The following is a 239-nucleotide window of genomic DNA, read 5'->3' as shown; positions in this document are numbered from 1 at the left end:
ATTGTAATAAATTCGCTTTTAATAATAATTTATCTGTCATGTTTTGACAGTGGATGCCATCAATGCAACAGACTTTTGTATTAAACATGAAATATGGTTTATACCGTGAGATTCATATTTTTGTATAAAATGACAAAATTCCTATGATGCAAATAAAATGCTGACAGTACTTCAACAACTTGTTCCATTTACCTCAAAACACCCTTTAAACCTGAACAAAAGATGCTTTAGAAATAGCA

General features: G+C 29.3%; 1 protein-coding gene across 1 annotated transcript in view; it reads left to right on the top strand.

Moving 5' to 3' along the window:
• Nucleotides 1–175, top strand: part of LOC119590694 (serine/threonine-protein kinase pim-1-like) — a gene marked incomplete in the record, with an annotated part of 4,982 nt that extends 4,807 nt beyond the window's left edge. The window contains 1 exon segment of the mRNA XM_037939379.1: nt 1–175.
• Nucleotides 176–239: the final 64 nt, after the last annotated feature.

This window comes from Penaeus monodon, chromosome 27, assembly GCF_015228065.2.
Source record: "Penaeus monodon isolate SGIC_2016 chromosome 27, NSTDA_Pmon_1, whole genome shotgun sequence".
NCBI lineage: Eukaryota > Metazoa > Arthropoda > Malacostraca > Decapoda > Penaeidae > Penaeus > Penaeus monodon.
The sequence above is the reverse complement of the archived record's forward strand: the minus strand, read 5'-3'. Positions and strand labels throughout refer to the sequence as shown.